The 20,972-nt window shown below is 41.3% G+C and overlaps 1 protein-coding gene across 2 annotated transcripts in view; it reads right to left on the minus strand.

The window, feature by feature from the left end:
• Positions 1 to 20,972, minus strand: part of PRKG1 (protein kinase cGMP-dependent 1) — a gene marked incomplete at its 5' end in the record, with an annotated part of 1,240,279 nt that overhangs the window by 792,398 nt on the left and 426,909 nt on the right. The gene's annotated exons all lie outside the window — the stretch shown is intronic.

The following is a 20,972-nucleotide window of genomic DNA, read 5'->3' on the forward strand; positions in this document are numbered from 1 at the left end:
ATCCAGTCCTCAACTTCTGTTTTTCAAAGTCCCATTTCTCATTTGCCTTCAAAACCTGACCCAGCCTAAGAGGAGGCCATCTAGAGTCTGGATCTGACCTGAATGACCACTGGTGTATCTTACTACGGATATGTTAACGTGCTTGGGTAGAGGTGTTATCCCAGACCCAAGCGGGGGTATTACAGAACGTGTAGTATATGGACCATTTTACTTTTCTCAAGTCTGAAACGTGACGAATTCTCAAACCTCTGGCCCCAGGGGTGCTGGAAAGGGGTCTGCAGACAGGTACTCTGCTGTTCTCTGGATGAGGCACTTCCCTTTCTTGTGAGGGGTCCTTGTGTAACCCTCATCTAGGGAGAAGTCTGCCCCTCGAATGGGATACGACTGACAGCAGGGAGCTTCGGAATGTATGTGCACTGAAATCTGCTTCTTATTCTCGTGGATTTTACCATAAGCTATGAGGATGGACCTAAGAAAATGCCCACGGTGAAGGGAATACCATTCCATTTTAAGAAAATCCAGGACTTTGAGTCAATGAACATATTTACCTTTGGACTTTCCTTCTTCAGGGCCGGGACAGCCTTTTCAAATATATATCCTAGTCTCAAGTGTCTAGCACAAAAATGATAAACGTTTGCCGACTGAACATTTGGGCAGGGTTCAGGGGTTAATGTGAAGATCTTTGTTCAGACAGACCAGCATCTTTTTTTTTTTTTTTTTAAGGGACCGTTTTCGTGCAGAAGAGCTGCCAGGCTATTTTTAAGTGACTTATTCAGGCTGGCAGTTGTAGATGGTGGAGAATTTATGTGTCCAGCCAGATAAGACATTTTAAGACCTATGAGTCTTCCCCAAACATAATGTTATAAAATGTCCTTTTGCTAAAAATACTGGAATCAAGTAATTATCTACTTTTGAATTTTAATGAATAGGCCATCTGTTCACTCAAATTGAAAAAATGAAATTTTTCTACAAATTAACTACTTGATGAGATATCCCTTGTGACTAAGTCTGCTTCACTGTTTTTTGTTATATTCAACCTAAAGGGGACACACAACATTTTATATCAAGTTGCATAAACTAGAGTATGGAACAATGTTTTTCCATAATCACAGTATCTGTTGGACAGGTCAGATTTATTATTATCAAAGCCTAATTTTTACTACCAAAATTTCTAAGAACACTATTACGATCAATCTCTAGGAAGAAAAATGTGTCTGTTTTCATCTGTGATGATGATGACAAAGCTGTAATTCTAAACATTAACGCTTTATGGATTATCACTATAATGATGAACAATTGTTTTCCATCTCTTTAAACTCTTTTCCAAGAACATTTTGTTTTCTTTGTGCTGTGCTCTCCAATATGGGAGCCATTTGCCACATGGGGCTATTTAAAAGTTACTCCAAAGTAAGTAAAATTTAAAATTCAGGACTTCAGTTGTCATAGACACACATCAAATGCCACACGTGGCTGCCATATTGGACAGTGAATATCCCTCCCGTCCTTCAGAGAGTTCTACCAGACAGCACAGCAACATCCGTTTTATTCTATTAAACACAAGACAACAGGTCCAAAACAAAGTTACTTATTCTAATCTCCAGGTCTCCAAACCGAGACTTAACTGAATTACAATTTCAGCTCTCCCAGGAATGGACTTTTGCTCCAATAAACTCTTAAAATGTTTAATATGCCCCAGTTTATCGTTTAACACCTCTAACGGTCATCCCTCTGAAGAATTACTTTTTTCAGCAAGGAAGAACTTGCCACTTGGGCTCTCAGCAATGTTACTTTAAAATCATCCCCAAGATCCACTGGGCACCACACACATGCGCGTAATGCTTTCAAAGACCACACCTTTCTATAATTCAGTTGATTTATCTACTATCTCTTACAGTTTTTCAAGTCTTTGGGGGTGGGGAGACAAATCGTGTAGGTTTAGCAAAACAAAAAAAATCGGTGGCACATTATAAATCATGCATGATGGCGACATGACTTTGGCAGAAAATGCATTTCATTCAAACCAGCCACTGAAGCTCTCAGTCTAATTAAAAATGAAAATACTATTACAATCTGAAATTATATCTAAGTTATTGAATTAGTATGCCTGATAGTACAGCTATGGAAAGTATTCAAGATGCTGCCTTTTAGAAATGAGCTTGCATGGTTGCCCCTTATTATCCAGATAAAGGCAGGTTCTCTACATACTGTGATCGAATGTCATTTAAACTTATTCAATACCAGCTCTAGATTTGTATGCCCCTGTCATGTGGGATTTCACCCATAAGATGGAACAGGTTAGGGTGGTAACAGAAAATAGAATTTTTTTTCCCTTCTAAGTCTGACCTTTAACTCTGGATCCCATTTACCTGCCCACTCCCTTGCCTCCAATGCTTGTAAACACTCCATAGCAGCCTGCCCAAAACAGGACTTAATTCTTTGTCCATGGCTCTTCTTTCCAGAAAATTCCATGCTAAGACCCTCACTATTTCCCACAGCTCAGCCATTTCAACATAATCTCACCTACAAGCTATTTGTAGTTCCCCCAATTAGTAACTGGTAGGAGGACGAAAAACCCCCTATTTCCACCACCATTTATTTCTTCCCATATTCTCTCTCTCCTTCTCTGTTCATGCTTCTTTATATAAAAAAGTGCCACCTTCCCCCACCAAAGGCACTTAGTCTTGTCTTAAAAAAAAAAAAAAAAAAGTCTTTCTAGCAGTTAATGAGCACACAAAGCCTATTTTAAGATCAAACTGCAGTCCATTCTTTGCAAGGGGTGGTTATATTTTTACTACCTTACAGATGATGGATTGCTTTATTGAGGATTTGACTAGACTTTAAAATGGACAACAGTTGTTCCATGTTCGTCTCTAGTCACACTGCATATCAAGTTTTCAGTGCTGATGCATTTAACCCAGGTCAAACAAACCGGGAAATCTGAGGGTGGGGTGGGATTCTCTGCAGGTGAACTTCCATTTGCTGTGAGGCTGGGCTTGAGGACCACTGTAACCCATACAGTGTCTGATAGAACAAAGGAGACCCATAAGCAGACAACAGAGCCCACATTTGGGTCATGGGGGTGGAAACAGAAGGGAGGGTTTCTATGCTGAAGAGGTAAACAAGTTCCATGGAAACTCTGTCTTAGAGGACCAGAACAAGGTCATGGGCACTAGTAGGGTTGATAGCACCCACTTAGAGAAAAAGGCAACAGGCAAAATTCACAGGCAATAAAAAGTTTGATTCATGTAAATATTAACAAGTGTCCTCAATGTATAATGTTCTTTAAAAAACAAAGATATTAAGGCAGGAGTTGGCAAGTTTTTTTCTGTAAGGGACAAGGCTGTAAACATTTATGCCATATAGTTCTTGTTGCAGCTACTCAACCATGTGGTTGTAGCATGGAAGCCATCAGAGATGACACATAAATGTATGAGCATGGCTGTATTCTAAGAAAGCTTTATTTACAAAACAGGGAGAGGGCCGTATTTGGTCTTCTGACTATATGTGGTCTATCCCAGCATTAAGGAATATGATAGGACATTTCTTTATCTTTCATGATTTTTTTAATAGGACATTTCTCTCTTTTTTTTAAAAGATTATATTTCTTTATTTGACACAGAGACAGAGAGATCACAAGTAGGCAGAGAGATAGGCAGAGAGAGGAAGGGAAGCAGACTCCCTGCTGAGCAGAGAGCTCGATGCAGGGCTCGATCCCAGAACCCTGGGATCATGACCTGAACCGAAGGCGGAGGCTTTAACTCACTGAGCCACCCACGTGCCTCTTAATAGGACATTTCTTTGAAACTATGAGGATTTATTGCATTTTACAAATATCCAATAAAAATATGGTTTCTAGTTTTTAACCTCTTTAAATCTGGCCAGGTCCTGTAACTGCTTTGGTCAGTAAAATATGGTGGAGACAATGCTGGCCTGGCAGCTTCTAGCTTCTGCTTACTGTCTCTGGGAATGCTCCCCCTGGGAACCGAACCACCATGTGGGGAGATATTCAAGCTATGGCTGATGTTTAGATATTCCATTTGAACTCCAGGCAACAGTTGGCACCAGTCACCTACCATGTGATTGGGTCATCTTAAACGTCCAGCCCGGCCAAGTAACCAGATAACTCTATCCCCAGCTGTCATCTAACTACAGTCATATAACAGATTCTACATAAGAAACATCTACTGAGCCCAGACAACACACAGAACGGTGAGAAATAAATTGTTTTAAACCACCAAGAGGTTGGCATGCTACAATGTAAGTAGAACAACTTTTAAAAACTGATCAATGCCACTTTTTCTGCTAATATAAATGCTTTGAACTGGATAGAGATTTATTAATAAGTAGACAAAGGCAGGTGCTTTTTTATTCCTCCCAATTAGAAGAATGTATTTCTTCTGAAATTCATGGATAAAACACACTTATTTTAAGCCACAACCCTAGGGCACCTAGAAGTACAATGGCTTTAATATTCAGTAAAAATCCATTTAAAAAGTATCCCAAGATTAATGCGAATAAAGAAGAATGTTTTATGATCATAGAGAAATGTAGTCATATTTGTATTGTGCAGGGAAAGAAGTCCTGAAATATTGCTTCTGTTGTAAATGTATCTTCATCTGTTGCAAATGAGGAAGAGGGGTGGTTTGGAGTCAGGAAATACTGTAATCCTGAAACTAACGGAATTACAATCAAATTAGCCACTTGATTGAATTAGGTTCATCCAAAGTAGAACTCATTTTCCTTGAAATAATTAGAACCAAGTTTTCTTAGAAACTTAGTGCTAACAATACATAATGTTTCAGAATCAAAAAACATAGCACTTAAACAAGGGTTGTTTTTAAAAACTGAAACTTTCCCACAAAGCTTGATTTGGAGTGGATTCTCAAAATTTGAAAGGTTGATGAACTCATTGGTCCACAAATAATCAAAATATTGAACGAGTGAATTTCAGTGAGTAAATTAACATCTTTTCTGGCAAAAATAATGAGAAGAGTCCAACCCCCAAGTTTTAAGTTAAATAACAATGGATAACTTCCACTGGGAAGATTATTAAAGTCAGAAAACTAATGTTCTTCTGGCAATTCAGTAAAGAGACACAGGCTTAAATCAGAAAGAAATAGCCTAAAGGCAAATTGACAAGTGAAGAAGACTTAGATCAGCCAACTATGAGAGTGACTCACTTTAGGCTTAATTTCTCCTTCATAAATTCACGATGCATTGGGGTGTGGGCTGGGCGGGGAGGAAGTATGACTGGATACAACCCAGAAGTGGTCTAACCACAAAGGAGAGACTAGCTCTTCGGTCTTCTGTGCTTCGTTGCTACTTTTCCTCAAACTGCCCTCTGTGACCACCATCCAGTGTCAGAACAGAATATAGGAAGGAAACCTTCTCTGGGGAGCACATGCAGAACGCAGAGGTGTGTTATAGGATAAAGTTAAAAGAAAGTATCTAACTCTGGGAAGCAATGGGATTTTTTTTTTTTTTTTGCAGTTGTCTCACATTTCTCTTTTTAAAACTTAATGGATTTTAAGATCTCAAATCCACATATAATATCCTTTCTTTTCCTGATTTTATAGCCTGCAAACATATCCTCTTTCTAGTGGCATTCATTTGAGGTAAAGCCAAGAAAATCCTACCCCTGGAATTTCCCCCTGCTTGGCTGTCTCGGTTGGTTTCTTTAGATCATCTGTAGATACCCCTCTGCCTTTACCAGAGAAGCATTTTTGGAAATGATCCTTCAGGCAGAGTAATGCATTAGCATTTTATCATAGTGGAGGCATCAGATCCCCAAACATGAGGATTTGACTTTTTGCCTTATAGCCACATTTTAGGTCAATGCTATTAGGACCTAATTTGCAATGATCACAAACTCTAGCTCTGATTTGGAAATTGGTTACTGTGTATACATAATCATAATTGAGTTTGGATAAATCCCTCCAAATGTGTTGCTTTCTGCATGTTAATATTGAAGTTAATATTTTGAAACTGGACCCACTCACGTAAGCTCTTGAAATCTTCCATTATTCCCTCTCTAACTTCAATATTTCCCAAAGTAGAATGATGATCTTCACTTTGTGGTCTCTCAACATTAAAAAAAAAAAAACAACAAAAAACAAAAAACAAACCTAAAAGTGTTTAAATTAAAATCTCAAAGACCACAGCATCACAGAGCTGCAGAATCACGTTGCATATCTGAAACGAATGTAGCACTGTGTGCTAACTAGACTCAGAAGTCTCAAACATTAATAATACTATAGTGTAGAGGGCAGAGCCATAAAAATATCTTGTCCAATTGCATTTCATCTAATTATTTGTAAGTTTCATACTATGTCAAGCTTGTTCTTTCCCACTGACCTAATTTGGTAATGTTCCTTTAGTATCTTTTCTCTGACTTATATCATTACTGTGCTGTTACCTCTATAAACTTGTTATAATAAAAAAATCTCCAAGACAGTGTCACCTAGTTTACCCTGAAAAATGGGTTTTGTATAGCATTTTACTTAAAAACCAAGCTGCATTATACTATTTAGAAATATAGTGCAGCATGAAATATTAAATGGAACATCATACTTGGTGTCAAAAGAACTTAATTCTTGTCCCAGCTCAGTAAGCTGACCACGCACATTCTTCTACTCTCCCATGGCTTCTGCATTCATCTACAAAGTGATCCGGGATAGTCTCAAGCCCAACTCTAGGATTATGCGATTCTTAAATGTTTACTGAAAAAGAAAATGAAAAGTCTTGTAGAAGGTAAAACTCCTTTTTAATATCTTAGTTTTAAAGAAAGCGACTTAAAGAACTTTCTCTCCAAGTTTAGTACAAGCATTCTCTAAGAACATGTGCAGTGAGAGCTGGTATTTTGTTCATCTGAGAGACTGGCTTCCCAATATCCAACGACTTCTGCCCCTTCACATGTCACTTACACAGAGAAACACAAGCAGTTCTTAGAGCTCATTGGTCCAACATGGCTCCTGGGTTCTTCACATTCCATCTTGGAAACTTTAGAGAACATCCTGCCCTCAAGGGTCTAGAAGGAGCTGGGAACTGATATATATATATATATATATATATATATATATATATATATATATAAATTTTACATATATATTATATATATGTGTGTGTATATATATACACATATATATGTGTGTGTGTGTATATGTGTGTGTGTGTGTGTGTGTATATATATATATTTTTTGGGGGGGGGTCAGGCTGGAATTGTAAACTGCTCTTTGCTGAGGAGGTCTTACCTGTCTAGAACATGTTGAAGCTACTTCTCTACCTTCTGAGTATGTTTAGAGATGCACTGATAGCTTTAACTTTTAAACAGAACATGGAGTTGAGGTCTGCAGGTGGGACAGAAGCTCTCTGGTTTGGAGGAGAGAACTGTGGTAACGTAGCAGCACCATCAACACAAGGTAGGAGACCAGAGGCAGGGAGAGAGGAGTGCTGTGTTACTCCAAGACAGTAACCTCAAGGATGGTAACAAGTCATGGGCGGTCCTTACAAGGAAGTAGGGTAAAAGAGGTCAAAGTACTCTTTTTATAAGAGAGATAAAGAGTGAGGAGCAGGAGAGGGACAAGACGACTCTGAGCCTGGAGCCCGACGTGGGGCTCGATCCCACAACCCTGAGATCATGACCTGACCAGAAACCAGGAGTCAGAGCCCCTCAGCCGACTGAGCCACCCAGGCGCCTTGAGAGATCAAAGTGCTTTAACATCTGTTTATCTCAGTTGCTTGGAACAACACAATAAAATATCCAGATTAGGATTAATTATCTGAATCCGATAAAGAGCCTGCAACATAACGCAATCATAGCTACTACACAATGATTTATAAGCCACGGCAAAGTGCAGGAACCATGGCCCTCTTTTTCCACCTCTTGGCTTATCACCCTACCACACCAGGAGGCAGAAGTTGGGCGGCAGGGGGTTTTGTAAGGGAAGCAAAATCTTCCCTGAAACCACCCATTTGATGATAAATGTTGATTTCCTATCTAATATGCTTCAGGATACAGATCTGAAATTGCCAACAGGGTTTCTTATTTTGGAAAAAAACCAACAATTAATTGTTGGTTCCAGGTGGCTTTTCGCTCTTTCAGTCAATCAGATTTGCCCTTTCCTGCAATCCGTATGCCTCCCTAGAGAAAAATCAAGTCGCCTATTTAATCTGTGAAGTTGCTCATTTATAAATTTCCAATCTGAAGTTCCAGATCTACAAGAAATCTGGCAATCGTAATGTTGTAGGCCTTCAAACTTCCACCATGGAAGACAGCCTCAGAAGGACAAAGCCTTGGTTGGCCAGTAAAGCAAACATGAATCCAATAAGAAATAAATATAAGCTATAAAAATATTACCCAACAACAGTCTCAGCCAGGTAATCAGGTCCGTGACAACCAGGTTGACAGTAGGACCCATGATGTGACGTGTTGAAGATGATACTTAGCTCTGTGATCTTCCTCCAAACATAACAACACCCCGGTCTAACCTTGTGAAAAAAACCCCAAACTCCCCCTGATGAATATTTTACAAAATATCTGACTGGTACCACTCAATATTATCTAGTGATCAGACACAAAACCAAAAAACATCTGAGAAACTGTCCCAGCCAAGAGGAGCCTAAGGAGACATGAAGACAAAATAGAAAGTGACATCCTCAGTAGGATCGCGGAATAGAAAAAGAACATTAGGTAAAAACTAACAGAATGTGAGGAAAGCCAGGGCTCTCCTCACTGGTAAAGTATTGATATCAGCTCATTAATTGTAACAAGTGTATCACATTAACAGGAGAGGTTTATAATAGGGAAACTCGGTACAGGGTGCATGGGGACTCTATACTTTTTTTTTTAAATGACACCATTCTTAAAGTTTATTTTTAAAAATAGCATGACTTGCAACTAGTGCTTTTCAAACAGTAATGGACATGCTCATCCCCTAGGTATCTTGGTAAAGAAAGATCGATTACAGTAGGTCTGGGCCACGGTCTGAGAATCCCTATTTCTGGTAAGTCCCCAGGCAAGCCAAGTGCTAGTCCAAGATCCAGTGTGAGTGGCAAGTTTCTTACTCTAGTGCAGGGTTTCCCAGGCTCTGCCTGATTAAGATTTTTGCCTGGATAATTGCCCAGGACATTACAGAATATTTAACAGTAACTTTGGCCTCTATTCACTAGAGGACAAGAGCATTTCTTTCTTCCAGTAGTAATAACCAAAAGGGTCATCAGACTCTGTCTCCTGTGGGGAAAGGGATCACCTTCATCGGAGAATCATCAGTTTAGAGCATTCATTAAAATATGACTTTTGGGAGCTACTTAGAGGGGAAAAACCCTGTTTATTCATTTATTTGCTAAATATTTGAATGTTTCACATGTTCTAGGCTTCCAGAAAAGTAACTATAATTGTTTTATCAAATTGAGTTGATAGATATTATCAACTATCACTGTAAAAACAGGATTTAAAATATATGGTTTCTGCTCTCCAAGAATTTACCATTATGTCAAATATACAGGAAGATATATTTGTACTGCTCAGTACCCCTGGAAAAAGATGTTATCCCAGTTCAGGAAATTAGGCTCATAGCATTCCTTGATCAGCACCAAAGGAAAATTAAAGAACAAAGATCAGACCCAGGTGCTCCAAATTCTAAGTCCCCATCACACCCATTTTTTTTTAATTCCTTTTTGCCTGGATAATTCCTTTAATTTAATTCCTTTCACGGGCAAAAATTCTCTCTCTTAGTTAGGCTTTCGGAGGAAAGAGAAAACTTTACCCAGACAGTAAGAAGGACAGAATTCAGGCCCTCAGCGGCGTGGCTCACAAAGATGCCAGGAGACAGGACCTAAATAACAAAGCCATCGATTGTCAGGGCGGTGGAAGGAAGAGGGCAATGGTGTCACCTCCCGAGCTCTGACCTTTAGGAACAGGGCCAGGCTTCGAATTCCGTCTTGGTAACTCTGAGTCACGCAGCCTCTGTCAAGGCCATTCACTATTCTAAATGCTCTGTCTTTTCCTCTCCTAATGGGGAGAAGAGAAGGTAGGTTACCTGTCTCTAGCGATGGCCGGCTGGCTTCGGCCGATGACTGTGTGCAGGGTGCAGACAAGGGGGGGTTATTTGATCCCCTGGGTAGAGTCTGAAGTCTCGACTCCAGAGCGCCAATGAAACCTGCCTTTGGTTCGGAGGCTCACACCTGGAAGGTCACGGTGGCTTTCTACCCAACTCTCCAGGCTGCTTTGACACGAGGGCGCCCGCAATGCCTCCATTCCTTTTTTTTTTTTTTTTTAAGATTTTATTTATTTATTTGACAGACAGAGATCACAAGTAGACAGAGAGGCAGCCAGAGAGAGAGGGGAAAGCAAGCTCCCTGCTGAGCAGAGAGCCCGATGTGGGGCTCGATTCCAGGACGCTGGGATCATGACCTGAGCTGAAGGCAGAGGCTTTAACCCACTGAGCCACCCAGGTGCCCCGCCTCCGTTCCTTTTTAAGAATTCATTCGGAGCCACTGTTCGGGGTGACCCGCAAAGTTGAAGTCAGTGGGCCACGTCTTGCTTGAGCTCCACAGGGACGCTGGCCACACCCTTCCCCTCTGAGCCGCAGGAAGGAGGTGGGATCCAAGAGCTGGGGTCACTTTCCCTCTTCCAGCTCCCAGGCCCCCTGGCGTGCTAAGCGCAGCCTCAGTGGTCGGGCAATGGAACGCCCAGGGGCAAAGTGGGGATTGTACAGCCAGTTCTTACAGACTTAAACACAGAAGCCCACGCAAGCCAGAACCCCAAAATCCTCCCCGTCCTTTGGCTCATGCCTCCACATACAGTATGTTGTTCAGCAGCCGCAGCTGATAATTACCTTGCACCTGCCGTGTGTCAGGGATGCGCATGAGAAGAGCACGTACGGCAGACTCTCCCAACCTTCCAAGCAGCCTGCCGAGGAGCTACTGTCTTTGTTTTACAAGCAGCTGACCATCAGGGGGGTTAAATTACACAGCAAAGGTCCCAGTTCGTGGGCAAGCCCATTTAAGCCTTATCATACTTTAGCCCCTGTTCAGTTTCTTCTGGGAGTTGGTCATTGTGTTTGAAGGTTCTCACTATACCACAACCCAGGATGCTAAGAAGGAAGTTTTAAGAAAATATCAGAGGGAAAAAATGGAATCTGAACGCTCTCAAGGAGAGTGCGAGTGAGCTCAGGCACCCAAATAAAACCATACAGCTCCCCTTACACCGCACAATACCTTGTGTCCTCCCCCCGGGAGCAGCACGCGGTCTGAAGTCACCTGCTGACTTCTCTGCGCTTGCCACCATCCCCACCTGCCAGCATCTGGCACTGTGAGTCCCGGGAGCACAGAGAAATTGGGCGAAGCACAAACACGGTCTCTGACGTACCCTGAACGTCGGCGCATTCCTCTGTGCTCTGAACCAAGCGAGGCAGAAAGGGCAAGGGAGAGAGAGACCCAGGGTAACAGATGAAGAGAACATAAATGTACATACCTCCATGGGGTGAGACAAGCAAGAGACGGGCCGGATGCCATCCAGGGCTCTGCCTGCTTTTGAGCCAGAAACAACCCGGGGAAAGACAGAAACTAGTGGGTCTGCCTTTGTGAACCAAGAGTCCACACCTATAGTCAAGCCCCAGCGAGGTTCCAGAAATGCGAATGAAGGCCAATACTGCCCATAAAGGAAAGACCCTAATATCAGTCAGCTGCAAAAGCGACAAACAACCCAGCCAAAAATGCTGGCAGGTCTCTCATGCCAAAGCCGCCAACCACAGCGTAATTAAGTCGGAGTTGGGCTATATACTGGGGTTTTTTTGTTTTGTTTTGTTTTGTTTTTAAGAATTTAGTTACTTGTTTGACACAGAGATTGAGAGAGAGAGAGAGAGCGCGCGCACAAGCAGGGGGAGCGGCAGGCAGAGGGAGAAGCAGACTCCCTGCTGAATAGGGAGCCTGATGCCGGACTCGATCCCTTATATACCATGAGTTTTACACCAAACGCCTCCACAACCACGCCAATGAACGCACCTATAGTCCTCGCCTTCTCAACCTACACTTACGGCCCAAGTCATCCAGACACCTGACTGGGCGAGAAAGAAAGGCATTTTTAAAAATAGTGATTAAAATATTCTTCTTTACACGCCAATGAGAAGGCATCACATTTCATCCCAGAGCATCTCACCACGGACCGCGTGCTTTGTCATGGATCCCCCCAGTCTTCTGGCGCTCAAGGCAGCAAGTGCTTGACACACAAATAGTTTAGGGACCGCTCACTCGGCACATCCTTCTCAGTGCACTCGTGGAGGTAAGCGGCATTTCCGCATCTGAAAGGACTTGCTCTCGCACACAAACACACCTCAGAGCACGGGAATCTGCCAGGGGTTCCCCCTCCTACTGCCCATGCAAGGATACAATAAAACCTCAGCATCCAGTGATCCCTAGAAATGACTTCAGGAGGGTAAGGAGAGATGAAAACACCGCTTATGCTCATCTGCTGTTAATTTTAAACAACTGATTGTCCTCAAGCCTGTGACGCCCTATTCTAGGGCGATGTTTTCGCCCAAGGGCTGTAGTTCAGTTTCTTGGAAGAGCCACGGGATGAAAACTGCCTTTTTGTCTGAGCAGGTGCTACAGTTTGCTCCTGAATCAATCCCAGGATGGCTGCTATATTCATTTAGAAAGCCTGCTTTGGCCAGTGATCCTTTACCTAGAACAATTTCCACTGCCCACCGACTGGCAGCTGATACCTTCGTCAATGCCAGAAAAATCCCATTTTCTTACGAGGCGCCATTTACCCCCCTTCCGTGGCTGCTCTGTCTTTTGACTTTGTGACTATGATGAACCGGCAGATACACTGGCTGATGGCAGCAGCCTGGACGGGACAGCAGAGAGATTAAAAGGTGGCTTGCAGCCTGTGAGATGGATTTGAAGGCACGATGCCCTAAGGTTAAGTCACCCCAAAAGAGTCTCCCAAGGCTGTTTATTTCAGCAGCCAGGCACCAGCTGCAAAGCTCGCTGGCCTTGTTGAAAGATGCATGCCTTCCCTGGGAGGCAAGGCGGGGCTGTAACGCACTGGGGAAAACATTCCGGGGTTGTGGTTAGAAACTCTGGGTGTGCATTATATGGCTCTGTGAACTACTAGCTCTGAGACTTGGGGAGTCCTCTAAATTCCTCTTCTGTTTCCTTACCTCTCCAGTAAAGAGTTTTGTTTTGTTTGTTTGTTTCTGAGAGAGAGAGAGAATGCAAGTGGGGAGGGGCATAGGGAGAGAGAGAATCTCAAGCAGGTTCCATGCCCAGCACAGAGCCCAGTGAGGGCTCAGGACCCTGTGATCGCGACCTGAGCCGAAATCAAGAGTCGGATGCTTGACTGACCGAGCCACCCAGGAGCCCCAGTAGTAAAGGTACTGATACCTGCCTCAAATGTGTGATGATAGAGAGAAATGATGGATGAGGCTTCCATAGAGAGACTAAGTATCATTTATCCCATCAGAGTACTACAGAAGATGTCTGTGTTATACCACTAGGTACTGTGTCTGAATATCCCAAGTTATATGGCGGACGGTATTCCTACCTTTAAACATGGCTTTATGCATGGATCCCACACAATTGTCACCAGGATTGGGGTCTCCTTTGCATAGTCCTAAGGGAATATTCTCATCCACATGGTGGGATCTGTAGGGCTCTGACGGGTCCTCATTACCATTCGTTGACTGGTATTTTACCGTGAGAAAGTCGGTCCTTCATGTTGGCTAAAAGCCAAATCCCTAGCAAGAGAACACTGTGATTTTCATCATTCATTATCCCTTCCTGTGGCTTTAATTCTCAGATTAGCATATTAAACAGTGGCCGTGTATGAGTTTCTCCGTACGCAATCTGTAATCTTTACAACCAAACCCTTTGATGGAGAAGGATCCCAAGCCTCCAAGAGGGCCCTAAAAATGCTCAAGCTAGTGAATGGGGCAAGCAGGATTCAAACCATGATCCATCCGGCATCAAAGCTTATGCCCTTTGCCTCTGTGTAGAGGAGCCCCACTTCCCCATTTCTTAGCCTTCCTTGTCAGCCTACCCAGGCTACCCAACCACTGTCTCCAATCAGGCAACACACTCCCCTTTCTTATACTTTCCCTAATCACGTGCATTGTTTCATTTTCTTTGTAGCTCCTTTCCAGAAAACGTTCCTCAAGAACCTACTAGTTGCCAGGTTCTCTCTCTGATAATGTCCCAAGATGCACTTGGCCATTTTAGAGAATTTTGTAGAGAACATCAACGCTGTAAGGAAGAATTATTTATCATTTTCTTCAGGCCTCAGTGTCTGTCTTAAAAAGCTGTATGTCCCATTTTCTGAGGTGATGGTTATTCCATTTTTCCAGACCTAGAGAAGTGTGGTGATGCTATCAGGAGGGCAGGTGTATATCCTTCAATAAATGTCATGAAAGATGCTCAATTTCAAGGACAGAGCAGCCACAGCAGACATAGGATGGTCGGAGGGAAGATGTGGTGGGACAAGCCCAAGGAACCCAACAAGCCGTGTGTTTGCTGGACACAACTCCCATCTCCACAGGCAGTCACCATCTTCTACGGAGTGTGTTACAAATACAGATATAAAATTGTAAGCAGACATCCTGAGGCTCTTGAGCCTTGTCCACCGCAGACATTTCAGTAGAAACCATTTTCCAGCGTCTTGTACCACTTGGGTGATCTGTTGCATTTCTCAGTATCAGGCAGTGTTCTTTGAAATGCATTAGGAATTCACATGGCACATTTTATTCATCTGTTTAAACATCTGTTGGACTACGCTGCTCAACTCGATTTTGTGTTTTAATTCCTCAAGGTCTCCCTCCTAAATCTCTAAGTTGTGAGGTTTATTTTTTTTTTTCATTTCTCAGTTTTACAAAGTACGAAAAGGTATAACTTACATCCTTACCTAAATATAAAGCATTAGAAACAGTAACATCTGAAATCTTAAAATCACTATGGTCATTTTATTATTTTTTTTAAAGATTTTATTTTTAAGTAATGTCTACATCCAGTGCAAGGCTCAAACCCATGACCCCGAGTTCAAGAGCCACACGCTCCATTGACTGAGCCCACCAGGTGTCCCAGTCATGATCATTTTAACTAATTCATTTATTAAAATGAGTTACCTGTGCAAACTGTACACAGGCAAATAAGATTCATTTATTAATATAGTTTTTATTCACATATTCATACATTTAATATATCCACATATATAATATATCCACATATTTCTATATTTAATATGTTCCAGTCCCAAAATTTTTGGGCAACCAAAAATTATTTATCAGTTAAAAACAGTTTTAATAAGTACATTAAAGGCTAATGCAAAAGATCTGAACTCTTCCTCTGCTCTCACAAAAATCAAACCATGGGGTACCTGGGTGACTTAGTCGGTTAAGCGTCTGCCTTTGGCTCAGGTCATGATCTTGGGGTCCAGGGATTGAATGCCAGGTGGGGCTCCCTGCTCAGTGGGGAGTCTGCTTCTCCCTCTCCCTCAACCCCTCTGCCTATCTATGCTCTCTCTCTCTCAAATAAATCAAATCAAATCAATATAAAAGAATCAAACTGTAATGGCAGCCCTCCCCTATTGATTATAGCATTCAAGATATCCCCCTTCCTGGAACACGTATCCAGACTCTAGTCAATACACAACCGGTAAAAACTGTCCTACCTAACTTTGCTGCCAATGTATGAGCAATGCATGCTATAAAAGTGAAAAAGTACGTGTGCAAATGGCTATGTTTTTCCATATGTTCATTTGAAAACAGGTGGATGGACTTTTCTTTTGTTTTGGTTCTCCCAGGGGAAAGGGAACCACCTTCAAAAATTACTGTTATTGAAATATACTAAGAAAGAGAAAAGAAATTCCTCTCTGTTGCCATTTTAATCCTCCTTCCTTCTGTGTTTTCTTCAGTCCACATTTGTCAGTTTGGCAGCCATCCATCACAAGACCAGTTGGATTCACTGTATTTCCTCTATTCCTGACGCTCCGGCATGTGTGGTCCCGCTGATGGGAGAGACTGCCCCTCGGAGGACTAGTCAGTTCTCAGAGAGAGCAAAGGAGGAGCCTGGGCACACGCCTTTCATGCTACACTAACAGATCCAGAGCCTCACACCTCCTACCGTCTCCTTTATGGCACAAACACAACACACCAAGCCAGTATTCCCCTACCTAAATGAACCCAGGGCCAGGGAGCAGAGATTAGCAACAGCCCCTGTGCCCCAAGCCCACTAGAATTGCCCCAGCCCACCAGTCCTCAGCCGTTCACCACGCCCCTCCTTGTCTGCCCCTGGCCTGGCCCTTTCCCTTGCCTCTTCCTGCCTCTCAGCCCAACCTGGAGCTTCCCCACATGACCCTGTGGTATTTGGACGCCCCTTCTCTTGGAAGTCTCTTTAGTGGCGTTGAACACTGCTATGGCTCAGTCACCTCCATGAATTAAAATCTGCAGGTGCAATCATTCCTTCTGAAACCTTTACTTTTCTTCCCTGTCCATGGCACCATCTGCATCTCACAATAGCATCGCCCCGTCTTTTCTCTCTCTTTCCCTCTCTCTCTCTCTAGCTTTACCAAGGTATAATGTACACACTGTAAAATGTACCCATGTGTCCAATTTACACTTAGGAAATTTACAGAGCTGTGCAGCCTTCACTACACTCCAGTTTAAGAACATTTCTGTCCCCACGAAGACCTCTCATGCTCATTCCCATCAATCCTTGCTCCCAGCCTGAGCTCCGGACAACTACTGATGCCCTTCCTAGTCCGTGTCTGTCTTTTTTGGACGCTACACACACAGGGCGTCATATGGTGTGTTGTCTTTTACATCTGGCGTTTTTCTTTTAGCATGATGTTTTTGAGGTTTGTGTATGTTGTAGTTCATTCCTTTGTATTATAATATCCCATTGTGTGGATAGATCACATTGTGTGGCTAGATCACATTGTGTTTGTCTATTCATCAGTTGCTAGCTTTTTAGACCATTTCTAGTTTGGGCTATGATGAGTGATGCTCATGTATGTGAACTGTGAACATTTGCATACAACACTTTACACAGGCATAGGTCTTCAATTCTCAGAAGGATACTAGCGGTGGAATCACTGGGTTGTACGTTAAGTGTAAATTTTTCAGAAGCTGCCAAACTGTTTACCAAAGTGACTGTACCATTTCAAATTCACAACAGCTGTATACGAGGCTTCTGGTCTTTCCCATTGTCCCCAACACTTGGTATCCTCGGTCTTTTTTATTGTAGCCTTTCTAGTGGCATGAAATGCCTTTTTCTTATGGCTTTAGTTTGCATTCTCTAATGACTAATGACTTTAGACATCTCTTACGTGCTCGTTAGTCACTGTTATATGGTCATTTGTGTATCTTCTTTGTCAAAGTATCCGTCTATTCAAGTCTTTTTTCTACCTTTTTAATTGTAACATTGACCTATTATTGAGTTGTAAGTGCTATATATAGATACTCGATACAATGTTCCATCAGATACATGATTCATAGATATTTTACCCTACACTGTGGCTTGTCTTTTCATTTTCTTAACCATGGCTTTTCAGGTAAAAAGTTTTCACTTTCAATGAAGTTCAATTTATCATATTTTCTTTTATGGATCATTCTTGGGTGCCATAAATAAGAACACTCTGTCCAACCAAAAGTCACAAACATTTTCTGATTTCTCATAGAAGTTTTATGTATGTTTCAGTTTTAAGTATAGGTCTAGACCTGTTTTCAGTGAATTTCCTGCATGCTGCAAGGGTTTAAATTCATCTGTTGGTATGTGGACATGGAATCATCCCAGCACAATTTGTTGCAGAGACTATTCCTTTCCCATTGAATTGCCTTGACATCTTTGTCAAAAATCGATGTACATTAAATGGAAGAACATCTCACTCTCAGAGTAGGAGTCTCAGTTTGTCTACTGATCTATATGTCTGGCCTTACCCCACCATCACACTGTCTGGATTAGAGTAGGTTTCTTACACAGTTTGAAATCAGGACGTATAGGTTCCTCAACTGTATTTTTTATCAAAATGATTTTGACTATCCTAAGTCCTTTGCGTATCCATACACATATGTTTTAGGATCAGTTTGTCAATTCTTTAAAAACAACAACAACAAAAAAGGCCTGCTGGGATTTTATTCAAGATTACATTGAATCTGACATCTTGACTGTACTGAATCAACCCATGAATGTCTTTCAATGTATTCAAATCTTCTCTAATTTCTCTCAAAATCTTTTCATTGTGTAAGTCTTGCCCTTCTCTTGTTAAATTTATTTCAAAGTATTTTAATATTTTTTCCTATTACTGGGGATGAAATTGCTTTCTTCACTCTCTTTTCCAATTGTTCATTGTCAGTATATAGAAATACAGTTGGCTCTGTATATTGATTTTGTATTCTGTGACCTTGTTGAATTTATTTAGTTCTAGTTTGTGTGTGTGTGTCTGCACATGTGTGCTTTCACATGCATGGGTGTGGGTGAGTGCATGCGCGTGTATTTTTAGGATTTTATGCATACAGAAGTCCCATCATCTACTAACAATGACAGTTTTATTTCTTCTGTTACACTCTGCATGCTTTAATTTCTCTTTTTTTTATTGTGTGCCTAGAATCCAGTACAATAGGGAAGTGATAAGAGTAACACCGTACCTTGTTCCTAACATCAGAAGGAAAAGTAGGCAATCATCACCTGTGCAGGGGTGCCTTTTATCAGCTTGAAAAAGTTTCCTTCCATTCTTACTTTACCAAGATTTTGTTTCCATGATCAGAAGATAGATTTTGTTGGGGCACCTGGGTGGCTCAGTGGGTTAAAACCTCTGCCTTCATCTCCGGTCATGATCTCAGGGTCTTGGGATCGAGTCCCACATCTGGCTCTCTGCTCAACGGGGAGCCTGCTTCCCCCTCTCTTTCTGCCTGCCTCTCTGCCTACTTGTGATCTCTGTCTGTCAAATAAATAAATAAAATGTAAAAAAAAAAAAAGATTTTGTCAATTATTTTTTATGCATCTATTGAGATGATCTTGTGGCTTTTATCATTTATCCTATTACTATAGTGCATTATATTAATTGATTTTCTGATGTTAAGAACTTCATGTTCCCGGAATGCATCCCATTTTGGTCATGGTGCATACGCCTTTGCATATGTTGCTGCTTTAAGTTTGCTAATATTTTATTGAGGATTCTGCTTGTATATCAAGGAGGAAGATCGATCTGTGGTTTTCTTTTTCTGTGATGTCTTTGTCTGGCATTGTTATTAGGCTAATTCTGGTCTTATAAACAAATTGGGAAGAGTTTCATCCTCCTCGAAAAGATTTTGTGAAGAATTCATGTAACTTCTTCTTTAAATGTTTGATAGAATTCACCAATGAAGTCATACAGGGCTAGCTTTTCTTTGTGTGAAGACTTTTAACTAATAATTCAATTTCTGTACTTGAAATACCTCTGTATAGGTTTTGAGTCAGTTTTGGTAATTTTGCTTACAAGAATTTGTCCATTTAAGTTCTCTAACTTATTAGTATTTAGCTATTCATAATGTTCATTATAACCTTTTTACTCTTGATAGGGATAAAATGATATCCTCTGCTTCATTCCTTGCTTAGGTGTGGAGCTTTCCACCTTTTTTGTCTTGGACAGTCTAGCCAAAGGCTTGTCAGTTTTATTTTATTGTTTTTTAAAGAATCAACTTTTCATCTCATTGATTTTTGTCTCATACTTTTAAAAAATATTTTTCTTTTCAGTTTCTGTTTTAATTTTTATTATTTCTTTCCTTCTGATTCCTTTGTGTTTAATTTATTCTTCTTTCATGGTTTCCTACTTATGTGGTATCTTAGTTTACTGATTTGTGGTTTTTCTTCTTCTAGGCATTTTTAGTGATATAAATGTTCTTCTAAGCACTGCTTTAGATGCTCCCATAAATTCTGATTCTGTTTTCATTTCATTCAGCTCACAATATTTTCTGATTTTGCCTATGACTTTTCTTTGACCCATGGGTTACTTAGAAGTTTGTTGTTTAGGGGCGCCTGGGTAGCTCAGTGGGCTAAAGCCTCTGCCTTCAGCTCGGGTCATGATCCCAGGATCCTGGGATCGAGCCCCACATCGGGATCTCTGCTCGGCAGGGAACTTGCTCCCCCCACCCCCGCCTGCTTCTCTGCCTACTTGTGATTCCTGTCTGTCAAATAAACAAATGTTTAAAAAATCTTAAAAAAAAAAAAAAGAAATTTGTTGTTTAATTTCCAAATGCTTGGAGATTGTTCTAAATTTCACACACACACATACACACACCCCCAAATCAAAAAACAAACAAACAAAAACCACTTAGAGTGGTTCAATCCTTTTCCACGAGTTGAGGTTTGTTAACTAGAACGCTACATAAGTGTGTCTTCTACTGTCTTTGGTACCTGTTCTTAGAAGCCAGGTCAAGTGTGCTGAGTGTTGTTCAGGTTTTTGACATCCTTGCTGACTTTCTGTTTAGTTGTTCTATTAATCATTTAGAAAGAGGTATTCAAGTCCCCAAATATTACTGCTGAATTGTGTATTTATCCTTCCAATTCTATTTCTACTTTGTGTATTCTAAAGTTCTGTTTTAGGTGTGTATACACTTGTAATCACTCTATCTTCCTAAAGAACTGGCTTTTTTATCATCATGAAATTTCCCTTTCTTTCCACTAACATCTTTTTTCCCTGAAGCTTTTTTTTTCCCCCTGGTAGTTGTGTAGCCCTTCCGGCTGTCCTATCATTAATGTTTGCATCATGTATCTTTTCCATCCTTTTCCCCACAACCTGTTTTTGTCTTTGGATCTAAACTGCATCTGTTGCTGAAAGCATATCGTTCTGTGCTGTTTCTTATCCACTCTGACAATTTCTACCTTTTGATTGGAGTTTTTAATCAATTCAATATAATGTTATCTCTGCTATGGCTGGACTGACTTATGCCAGTTTGCTGTTTGTTTTCTATATGTCTTGTGTCTTTCTTTCTTTCTTTCTG

Source organism: Martes martes, assembly GCF_963455335.1.
Source record: "Martes martes genome assembly, chromosome: 14".
Classification (NCBI taxonomy): Eukaryota; Metazoa; Chordata; class Mammalia; order Carnivora; family Mustelidae; genus Martes; species Martes martes.